Source organism: Lathyrus oleraceus, chromosome 2 (assembly GCF_024323335.1).
Source record: "Lathyrus oleraceus cultivar Zhongwan6 chromosome 2, CAAS_Psat_ZW6_1.0, whole genome shotgun sequence".
NCBI classification, from domain to species: Eukaryota; Viridiplantae; Streptophyta; class Magnoliopsida; order Fabales; family Fabaceae; genus Lathyrus; species Lathyrus oleraceus.
In genome coordinates, this window is record NC_066580.1 from 211,576,171 (window position 1) to 211,587,598 (window position 11,428).

Sequence of the window (11,428 nt, forward strand, 5' to 3'; positions counted from 1 at the left end):
TTAGAAAATTCATATCTCAATGATGGTTTGTCCAATTGATGTGAGATTTTTTGTGCCATGATCCTTGCCATGTCTATTATTTTATGATGATTTTTGCAAAAATTGTGCACGTGTGGTTTTTCATTTTGGCTAGGGAATGTTCATACATGTGTTTACTTGCACCTTGCTTGATATTTTGATTGTGAAATCATGATGCTTAATCCAATGGAGCTGAAATTTTGTATGCATAAACTAGACAGCTTTAGGAGCATTTTGGCTTTGAGTTTGTGATTTTATAATTTCTGATTTGTGAGATATGAGCTGATCAATCTAGGTGTGATAATGTGCGTCACACCATTTCTTGTCCAACTTGTGGATTTTCATTACCATGCCATATGAACTTCAAATAATGTGAATTTTTGCATGATGATACTTTTGGATGTTAGGACTGCTTGTGAATTTCTATGGAAATTTTGAGTACATTTCCAATTTGTTTGAGAATTTCCTTTCTGTTTGACCATTTGTGGACCTTTTGTGAGTCATGATCTTAAATGATTTGTGAAATTCTTGATGTTTATTGGATGGACTTGAAATTTTGTGGAGTGATTCTAGACACCTTGAAGTTTGCCATGGATTTGGTTTGATGCATTTATCTTGTACCAATTCTGTTTTATGCTTGCTGGAAGTTGATGCATGATTTGGTGCCTTGTATGAGCTTGTTTTGCCTTGCTTTGATTTATGGATTCTAATTGACTTGCTTCCACTTGTCCAAATGACTTGAAATTTGGTGTGATGATCCTTTGATGAATGCTATTTAGCCATGATTTTTCTGGAGGTTTATTGAATTGTTTTTGTGTTGATGTGGATTGAATCATTCTGTTTGGTTCTATGAGGTTCTAACTTGCATGCTTTGCACTGAATGCTTTATAAAATGAAATTGGTTGATGATATGGATATGAGACCACTTGGATTTGTTTCTTGTTTGATTGAACTTGATTTTTGATGATTTTCATGTTCTGTTTTGGTTTATTGCTCCCATTTTGACCCTAGGCCATGTCCTAGTGGTCAGTGCTTAATGTTTGAGCTTTGTTTCAGGTCAAAGAGCACAATTGCTTATACTTGATGATGTGCACTCAATTGGAGTTGGTCCATTGCTTGTTTATGACTAACCTTGAGTTTGTTTTGTAGGGTTTGAGACTTGTACTTAGGCCTTGTGGATTGCACCTTTGTGCATTGCTTTGCTTGTTTGTCTGTTTATGTACAGTTAACTGTTAACTTGTAATTGTCTGTTTGACTGTCTGAGTTGAATACTAACTGAGCTAGATTGTTTTCAGGTACATTAGTTGCTATAGTTCATTGTGAACTTGCTTTTTGCTGTTGCTTGGTTGCTTAACCAATTGAGGTATAGCATCACTAACTCCATGTAGTGTGGAAGACCTGGCCTGTTACTTGGCCAGGCACCTGTCTGAAGTCCTCCTTAAGAGGCAATGCTTGTGATTGTTTATCTTTGTCCCCAAGCAGGAAAAGACCTTGAATAAGGCAATTGGAAGATACAAGAGATGTGCAATCCATCTCCTGCTATTCAGTCGAGTCATCCCTTTGCTCACACAACTGGTGTTGATGCATTGTGGATATTAACCCAAGATCCTTGTACAATTGTACTGTTGAGTCAGTGTCATAAGTGTAGAAGGGTTCCCACTTTCTGAACCCACACAGCATTTGTCTAAAGCTCTCCCTGGCCAGGGATAAGAGCTGTGAGGCACATCCCTCACTCCCATTTCATCTGCTTCACCATAACTCTCAATGTTAAGGTTAAGAGCTAACATCACCTGATACAGTAGGCTTGTTTTTGCAGCCTAACCCTTGTGTGAGCCCACTTTGTCTGTATATAGTGTGTGCTAATTGTGAATGTTTGCTTTGTTTTGATTATGCTTGCATGCTTTGCTTTGCCTGATTAGGATTAGCTTGCAGCTTGTGCAAGTAGATAGAAAACTCAACCTAGGACCATTGTGGAATACATGATAACTATTAGGCTCGAGTCAGTCTCCCTTCTAGTTGGTCATTTCCCAGTCTCTGGTTAGGAGAAAGTTTCTCCCCTGTTAAGGGGAACTACGTTGCCCTGATCCTCATACCAGATGAGGTACGTAGGCAGGAGGTCGTACGAGATCTCTCCGGGCACCCTTTTCTTTTTTTGAGTGTGTTGTGCTTGACAGCTATCAGGCTCGAGTTCCCGACTCCCTGTTAGTCTGTGTGTTCACCCTTTTTCTTTTTTGTGTGTGTTTGCTTGACAGTTGCTAGGCTCGAGTGCCAGACTCCTTAGTAACTTGTTGTGTGTTAACCTTTCTTGTGTGTTAGGATATGGATGTAAGCCCAGCGATTGGCATTCCGTATCCTATTGTTGTGTGCTTGGAGTCCGATATAAGTCCAACAAGTGGCATTTGGTTTCCAGTGTGGGTTTGTTTGGTTCGGAGTCTGATGTAAGTCCAGTGATTGGCATTCGGTTTCCATGTTTGCCTGTTTGTGTGTGTTTTGTTTCGGCGTGCGTGAGCCGAACTACGGTAGCTCTGATTCTCATTCCAGATGAGATACGTAGGCATAGGATGCGATATCCTAGCGAGCCCTCTCCCCTCTTCTCCCACCTGTGTTGTTTTCAGTGTATGTGTGTGTGATGTTTGTTTTAAGCAACCTTTTCCTATCTTTTGAGTGTGGATCCCGTCGAGTACGACGAATGCGTAGGGGTGCTAATACCTTCCCTTCGCATAACCGACTCCCGATCCCATTCTCTTTGGTCGCGAGACCATGTCTTTTCCAGGTTTACTTCGAGCGTTTCCTTTCCCTCTTTTGGGATAAATAACTCACGGTGGCGGCTCTGTGTTGTTTTTTTTTTAGCCCACCGGTTGTTTCTCGCGGATGCGAGAGGGAAAAAGGCATTTTGAAAAATAGGCATTGTTTTCATGTTTTTCCACTTGCCGTGGCTTACAAACAACATTTCTGAAGTGAATTGAAGCTAAACTCTGCACTGTTACATTGAATCACATGTGAAGGGTGAATTGGCCAATTTGCTAATGTGCACTAAACTTGCACATCACTTAATCTTTAGCATTAACACTAATTGTAATTACCAACATCATTAGCATCACATATAAAAGCTAAATCATAACTGTTTCATTGCTAATCATAACAGAATTCTGAATTTGAGATCTAGATCCAAAAAACTCTTCACTTCTTCTCTCAACTTTTCTTCATTTTTCTTCACAAACCGTGCCAAGATCTTCATCAATCCTTCATCCATGTGCATTATTGAGGCTGTTGGAAGCAAGATCGCAAGGTTTTCAAGCTGAATTTGGAACTGTCAAAGTGAGCTTCATCAATGGCAAATGTGGAATTGAACAAGATCGTGCACAATTAACATCAAAGCCTTGCTCCATTCACTCATACAAGCTCTGAAGAATTTCTATTTGCATTGCCAGGCCTTGAAACAACCTAATTCATTTCTGCACTTCCAACATGGTGAGATTTCGACTTGCCTAATTCTTGAAATTGATGAATGTTTTTGGTAGATCTTGGAATGTAGGTCACACTGCAATTTGTTTCATTGATTTTCATCAAGAATTGGTTGAGTTATGTGGATTTTAAGTTTCATGCACAAATATGTTTTGCTTCGAATCTTTGAAATTAGGAAGAATTAGGTTAAGATGATGTTAGATTGTTGATGTACATGAGAAGATCTTTCCAATGGTGTATGGTTTGTGGATTTTGGTGACAAAGTGTTCTTGAGCCTAGGGTTTATGATGAACACGCTATGAATGTTTGAAAATTGATTCCAGATCGTGCTTTGATCCGTTTCAGCCTTGCTTGCATGTATTTTTTCTGTTTCTCGCCCATGCAGCCAATAGCAGCGCGCCACACCTTTAATGAAATGGTGAGTTTCATTAGGCGCGCGCTTGGATTTGAATTCGCCAGCGGTTCGATCCTCCGCTCAAGACATTTCCACATTTAGGCCTTGCATTTAATTCACATATGTTACCATGTTGCACCATGCCTTGTTCATCATTTTTTATTTTTTCTTCTCATTAGAAAATTCATATCCCAATGATGGTTTGTCCAATTGATGTGAGATTTTTTGTGCCATGATCCTTGCCATGTCTATTATTTTATGATGATTTTTGCAAAAATTGTGCACGTGTGGTTTTTCATTTTGGCTAGGGAATGTTCATACATGTGTTTACTTGCACCTTGCTTGATATTTTGATTGTGAAATCATGATGCTTAATCCAATGGAGCTGAAATTTTGTATGCATAAACTAGACACCTTTAGGAGCATTTTGGCTTTGAGTTTGTGATTTTATAATTTCTGGTTTGTGAGATATGAGCTGATCAATCTAGGTGTGACAATGTGTGTCACACCATTTCTTGTCCAACTTGTGGATTTTCATTACCATGCCATATGAACTTCAAATAATGTGAATTTTTGCATGATGATACTTTTGGATGTTAGGACTGCTTGTGAATTTCTATGGAAATTTTGAGTACATTTCCAATTTGTTTGAGAATTTCCTTTCTGTTTGACCATTTGTGGACCTTTTGTGAGTCATGATCTTAAATGATTTGTGAAATTCTTGATGTTCATTGGATGGACATGAAATTTTGTGGAGTGATTCTAGACACCTTGAAGTTTGCCATGGCTTTGTTTTGATGCATTTATCTTGTACCAATTCTGTTTTATGCTTGCTGGAAGTTGATGCATGATTTGGTGCCTTGTATGAGCTTGTTTTGCCTTGCTTTGACTTATGGATTTTAATTGACTTGCTTCCACTTGTCCAAATGACTTGAAATTTGGTGTGATGATCCTTTGATGAATGCTGTTTAGCCATGATTTTTCCTGGAGGTTTATTGAATTGTTTTTGTGTTGATGTGGATTGAATCATTCTGTTTGGTTCTATGAGGTTCTAACTTGCATGCTTTGCACTAAATGCTTTATGAAATGAAATTGGTTGATGATATGGATATGAGACCACTTGGATTTGTTTCTTGTTTGATTGAACTTGATTTTTGATAACTTTCATGTTCTGTTTTGGTTTATTGCTCCCATTTTGACCTTAGGCCATGTCCTAGTGGTTAGTGCTTAATGTTTGAGCTTTGTTTCAGGTCAAAGAGCACAATTGCTTATACTTGATGATGTGCACTCAATTGGAGTTGGTCCATTGCTTGTTTATGACTAACCTTGAGTTTGTTTTGTAGGCTTTGAGACTTGTACTTAGGCCTTGTGGATTGCACCTTTGTGCATTGCTTTGCTTGTTTGTCTGTTTATGTACAGTTAACTGTTAACTTGTAATTGTCTGTTTGACTGTCTGAGTTGAATACTAACTGAGCTAGATTGTTTTCAGGTACATTAGTTGCTATAGTTCATTGTGAACTTGCTTTTTGCTGTTGCTTGGTTGCTTAACCAATTGAGGTATATCATCACTAACTCCATGTAGTCTGGAAGACCTGGCCTGTTACTTGGCCAGGCACCTGTCTGAAGTCCTCCTTAAGAGGCAATGCTTGTGATTGTTTATCTTTGTCCCCAAGCAGGAAAAGACCTTGAATAAGGCAATTGGCAGATACAAGAGATGTGCAATCCATCTCCTGCTATTCAGTCGAGTCATCCCTTTGCTCACACAACTGGTGTTGATGCATTGTGGATATTAACCCAAGATCCTTGTACAGTTGTACAGTTGAGTCAGTGTCATAAGTGTAGAAGGGTTCCCACTTTCTGAACCCACACTTCATTTGTCTAAAGCTCTCCCTGGCCAGGGATAAGAGCTGTGAGGCACATCCCTCACTCCCATTTCATCTGCTTCACCCTGACTCTCAATGTTAGGGTTAAGAGCTAACATCACCTGATACAGTTGGCTTGCTTTTGCAGCCTAACCCTTGTGTGAGCCCACTTTGTCTGTATATAGTGTGTGCTAATTGTGAATGTTTGCTTTGTTTTGATTATGCTTGCATGTTTTGCTTTGCCTGATTAGGATTAGCTTGCTGCTTGTGCAAGTAGATAGAAAACTCAACCTAGGACCATTGTGGAATACATGATAACTATTAGGCTCGAGTCAGTCTCCCTTCTAGTTGGTCATTTCCCAGTCTCTGGTTAGGAGAAAGTTTCTCCCTTGTTAAGGGGAACTACGTTGCCCTGATCCTCATACCAGATGAGGTACGTAGGTAGGAGGTCATACGAGATCTCTCCGGGCACCCTTTTCTTTTTTTGAGTGTGTTATGCTTGACAGCTATCAGGCTCGAGTTCCCGACTCCCTGTTAGTCTGTGTGTTCACCCTTTTTCTTTTTTGTGTGTGTTTGCTTGACAGTTGCTAGGCTCGAGTGCCAGACTCCTTAGTAACTTGTTGTGTGTTAACCTTTCTTGTGTGTTAGGATATGGATGTAAGCCCAGCGATTGGCATTCCGTATCCTATTGTTGTGTGCTTGGAGTCCGATATAAGTCCAACAAGTGGCATTTGGTTTCCAGTGTGGGTTTGTTTGGTTCGGAGTCTGATGTAAGTCCAGCGATTGGCATTCGGTTTCCATGTTTGCCTGTTTGTGTGTGTTTTGTTTCGGCGTGTGTGACCCGAACTACGGTAGCTCTGATTCTCATTCCAGATGAGATACGTAGGCATAGGATGCGATATCCTAGCGAGCCCTCTCCCCTCTTCTCCCACCTGTGTTGTTTTCAGTGTGTGTGTGTGTGTGATGTTTGTTTTAAGCAACCTTTTCCTATCTTTTGAGCGTGGATCCCGTCGAGTACGACGGATGCGTAGGGGTGCTAATACCTTCCCTTCGCATAACCGACTCCCGATCCCATTCTCTTTGGTCGCGAGACCATGTCTTTTCCAAGTTTACTTCGAGCGTTTCCTTTCCCTCTTTTGGGATAAATAACGCACGGTGGCGGCTCTGTGTTGTTTTTGTTTTAGCCCGCCGGTTGTTTTTCACGGATGCGACAGCTGGCGACTCTGCTGGGGACATAAAGAAGTTGACCTATTGCTGGTCCATCTTCCCTAAGCAAGTCTCTCCTAGCGTTCTAGGATAGTTTAGGTTGCTTGTGTTGCTCTATTTATTGCATTTATTATTCTGCTGTGTACATATTTGCATAAATATTTGCATGCATCATATTATCATGTTGTTGTCCTCTGTACAGGTGGTTCCTCTGTTTGGGGTGGGTGTTCTGAGTGGGGCTAAAACCCAGGCCCGAGTATACACCTAGGATTAGTGTGGTCTCACGTTCCTCACATGCTGGTTGGGCATGTTGTTGCGACGTGACATACCACAAGTCGGACGAGGTTCATCTGAGAGTGCTCTTCCTTAGTGGGGTTTTCCACTTTGGTTGGGTTACCTCTTTTGAGCTATTGACTTCGGTGACCGATCTTTCCCGGATCTTTGGTTTAGACGATCTCAAGGGAGCTACAACGGCACACCCGAAAGGGCAAACCCGTTGAGTATCTTTGCCCGATTGTCGAGACTATTATCCGCCTTAGGTTGACCTGATTAGAATTTACCTGTGAGGGGAGGGTGATTCTTATAGATGCATGTTCTGTTGGTGACTTTAATGGTGACTATTGGCTCCGTTGATCAGAGTCCTATTTATAAGTCGGATTTATGGACATTTCTTTCTGAGACGCCGGAGTGTTGTCCGAGTTATTTATCAGTGGGGATCCGTTTATTTCAGGATTCCCCTGGCTGGTTCAAATGATTGTGTGGTTATCAGTTCAGAGAATCTCTGGTGATGATGGTGATGTATCTTTCCGTTCCGTTTATTTCGGAACCCCAAGTCGGATTTGTGGTTACATATTCCTTCAGACGGTTCAGATGGTTGTGATCAATTCAGAGGCCGTAACTCAGTCCAGTTGATGATCAGATGACTCGGAGGATGGCACAGTGCATTGTATTCACGCATCAGGATCATTCACATTTTGCATCCATCGACATCTAACTCATGTCTATCCATACTCAGGGTACATTCTCGATTGAGATTCTGGTTGAGAGACATCCTGATGTCAGAATGTTATTATCGAAATATTATCTGTCTCGATGAAACCAGGGTCGAAAGACAGAAGCTTCCTCGTATGGATAGACGTTGCATTCATGCATATTAACATGTTTGTTGTTTTGCAGGTGTCGGGTTTTAACGTGCTTGATTGTTTCAGGAATCATTGCTCGAGCGCGCAGAGTTATACCCTTGCACACAACACGCCCGCACCGATACTTCACCAGGCGCAACACTCCAAGACTGATGGACTTACCAAGTGCAGATGTCCTCGAGCTGAAAGATAAGATGAATGAGCTGATCAACATCATGCAAGGGTTTGCAGTTGGTCAGAAGGCTCTGGCTGATAAATTTGAAAAGCTCGAGCGGGCTTCAGCTGCTAACAGCGGTGTCAACCTGGATGGTGTCTCCAACCAGGGGCTTGGTGGTTCTCGAGACGGCGGAAAAAGAACAACTGTGGGTGTGGTAAACAATGCTGGTGGTTTTGGTGCTGCTACCGGAGGTCAACCTGGTCCGATGGGTCCTAATCTGAAAGATCGTCTATTTCCTCCATTCTTTGGGGTTGATGACGACAGAGAGGAAGACAGAGAAGCTGATCAGTTCTCCATGCACAACGAGCCGTTTGGGCAATACGGTGTCCAGCCACCCAACAAAGAGATTCAGTTGCTGGCAGAGAAAATCAGAGCTCTCGAAAGCTATGCCACTCCCGGGGTTGTAAACATGTCAAATATGGGGCTGGTTGAGGGGATTGTGATCCCACAGAAATTCAAGGCGCCCGCTTTTGATAAATATAATGGAAGTTCCTGCCCAAAAACTCATCTTCAAGCCTTCGTCCGCAAGATCTCTGCATACACTATGGATCAAAAGCTTTGGATGTACTTCTTCCAGGACAGTCTGTCCGGAGGATCCTTGGAGTGGTACACCAAGCTGAAGTCTTCTGACATTAAGAGCTGGCAGGATCTTGGAGATGCATTCTTTAAACAATACCAGTTCAATGCTGACATGGCTCATAGCCGTACCCAATTGCAGGGTATGTCTCAGAAGCCGAATGAAGGGTTTAAAGAATACGCACAGAGATGGAGGGAGTTGGCTGCCAGAGTTCAACCTCCGCTGGTGGATCGGGAGATGTCTGATCTGTTCATGGGTACTCTGCAGGGGGTTTTTGCTGAAAGGATGGTGGGTTGTCCCATCACTGGCTTTGCAGACATAGTAGTGGCTGGGGAGAGAATTGAAAGTTGGCTGAGAATGGGGAAGATACAGGGAAATGCTCCGTCATCTGGAGTAAAGAAGCCATTTGGGGACGGTCAGCGCAAAAATGAGGGTGAATCGAGTGTTGTGTATGCCCAGAGAGGACACGGTAGGGATTGTTACTACCAGCATACTGTTGCGGTAACCACCCCTGCTGGTAATCAGTCAGTACGACAGCAACATCAGCCACCTCAATAGAGAGCACAGAGAGCCGGGTACCAAGTGAGGGGAAAAGGGATTGATCGTCAGTTCGATAAGCCGCCCATGACATATGCTGTTCTGTTCAAGAAGTTGATGGATCTTGGGTTGGTTCAGCCAAGGACGATGGTTCCGTTAAGATCAGATCAGAGGCCTCCTAATTATGATGAGAACGCCGAATGTGAATTCCATTCTGGTACACCAGGGCATAACATCGAGGGCTGTAGAGCTTTTAAGCATGTTGTCCAGGATCTGGTAGACTCCAAGGCCATCAATTTTGCACCATCTCCGAATGTTAATGCCAATCCCATGCCGGCATATGGTCAGGCGTTGGTGGGTGCAATTGCTGAAGATTCGGGTCACGCCAGTGCGGTAGGTGAAGAGACTGACAGCGACTGCAAGTTTGATGATTGAATAAAACCGTGCGTACCAGGGATGGAGATCCAGAACTGGAGGGCCTAAAAAGATCATCACTGTCACTCATTCTGAAGAGTAATATTTCTGTTTTTCAATTCTGTTTGCATGAAATCCATACGTTTTGCCCGAAACGTAATGGTCCATTGTAAGGGCCACCTCATGTGTTTCATTTTGCAACATTTTGCATCATTAATAAATGGATGTTTTTCAATTAAAAGCGGTGTTCCCTATTTTTCATTTATTTTTGCAGTTTAAAAACAAATAAAAATGGCAATGTTTATTTTCATTTTTTTCTTTCCTTTTGATTCGTCTTGTTCTGACCTCAAAAGTGACAATTCTCCGGATCTCATTGATAACAATTTGGTTACACCTCATATGACTTCGACAATCTGATCTATCATGCCAAAGAAGAAGGCGAAGAAGATTGTGATCTGTTGGAATTAGCCAGGTTGTTGAAATAAGAGGAGAAGGTGATTCAGCCGCATGAGGAGCGATTGAGCTTGTTAACCTGTATACCGCCGAGATCAGAAAGGAAATGAAAATTGGGGCCGCTTCAGAGGCAAGTCGAGAGCAGAATGGTAGCCCTGTTGAAAGAGCATGTGGATACCTTCGCCTGGTCGTGTCAGGATATGCCAAGGACGGATACCAATGTCGTTGTGCACAAGCTACCAGGGAGAGAAGACTGTCCTCTATAGAAGCAGAACGCCGGTGCTACTTATCAGAGAGCCATGGTGACTTTGTTTCATGATATGATTTATTATGAAATTGAATGCTATATTGATGACATGATAGCAAAGTCCCAAACAGAAGAGGGGCATCTGGTGGATCTGGCCAAGCTGAGTGGACCAGTTGAGACAATTCAAACTGAGGTTGAATTCAGATAAGTGCGCTATCAGAGTGCGGTCCGGTAAGATGTTAGGGTTCATTGTAAGAGAGGAATCGAGGTTGATCCTGCTTAAAAAAAAAAAAAAAAAAAAAACAAGAGGTGCCTGAACCGAGAACAGAAAAGAGGTTCGTGGTCTACTAGGTAGATTGAACTACATGTCATGGTTCACATCTCCTCTAACAGCCACGTGTGAATCTATATTCAAGCTGTTGAAAAAAAAAGGATCAAACGGTCAGGTGAAATAATGATTGCCAAGGGGCATTGAGAAATAAAAGAATGAGTTGCAGGAGCCTCTGATTCTGACGTCTCCCTGTGGAGGGATGATCATCAATTCTGTACTTGACGGCCTTCGAGGGGTCTACGAGGTGTATTGGGTCAGCATGGCGAGTCTTGTCGAAAAGAGCATGCAATTTACCTTAGCAAAAAGTTTACCGACCGTGAAACAATACATTCACTGCTCGAGAAAACTTGTTGTACTTTGGCATAGGCTGCTCGCCGACTGAGACAGTGTATGCTGGTTCATACCACTTTGTGGATATCGAGATGGATCTGATCAGGTAGATTTTTGAAGAGCCAGCAATGACCGGACGGGTTGCGAAAGGGCCAATGATTTTGATTGAATACGATATTCGATATACCTCTCAGAAAGCAATCAAGGGGAGTGTATTGTCTGATTACCTCGCCCA